Raw genomic sequence first — 824 nt, 5'->3', positions numbered from 1 at the left:
TCGACTGACTGACCAGTCAGGGCCGCCTCCTAAGAGAGTGACCCCTCCCCATCTTACAGGCTACCTTTTATTGGGTAAAACTGCAACCCATATCTTAGTATCTCACCCACTGGGTTTGTGTGTCTCTTGCTGATTGGTTAGTTCCATCCGGTCTGGTGACGTGTTATTCAAGATTACCCCATACTAGAAACCGTTACAAACAGTACTTCGACTGACTGACCAGTCAGGGCCGCCTCCTAAGAGAGTGACCCCTCCCCATCTTACAGGCTACCTTTTATTGGGTAAAACTGCAACCCATATCTTAGTATCTCACCCACTGGGTTTGTGTGTCTCTTGCTGATTGGTTAGTTCCATCCGGTCTGGTGACGTGTTATTCAAGATTACCCCATACTAGAAACCGTTACAAACAGTACTTTCTGGGAAGGCTTAGTCAGTTAACATATTCAGTGTGAATAATAAGATTGTTGTCCTTCCCAAGATGGAGTCATTTTGGTTTGGGCAAGACCTTCTCACTGTTACAAATAGTACTTCATACTGATTAGATGTCTCTATCTGGCCTGACTCGTCCTTGTAGTCTGGGCTCTGTTATCAGGAACTAGCCAACTACATTTTACTGGTTTCCCGGACTTGTTTCTAAGTAAGTTTTTCTTGGAGGGGAGAGTCAGTTTAAGTTTACTGCACAAACAACAAAATAGCTATTTACCCAAGATGGAGTCGCTCTGGCTAAATAGGTCCTTACATGTAGTTCATTCACTAGCCTGTTTTTTCTACTCTACATTCAAAGTTATATATGCCAATAAAGTATGTAAGTATGTATTTATGGG

This window comes from Enhydra lutris, unplaced genomic scaffold, assembly GCF_002288905.1.
Source record: "Enhydra lutris kenyoni isolate GAN:26980312 unplaced genomic scaffold, ASM228890v2 scaffoldscaffold95, whole genome shotgun sequence".
In the NCBI taxonomy this organism is placed as follows: Eukaryota; Metazoa; Chordata; class Mammalia; order Carnivora; family Mustelidae; genus Enhydra; species Enhydra lutris.
The sequence above is the reverse complement of the archived record's forward strand: the minus strand, read 5'-3'. Positions refer to the sequence as shown.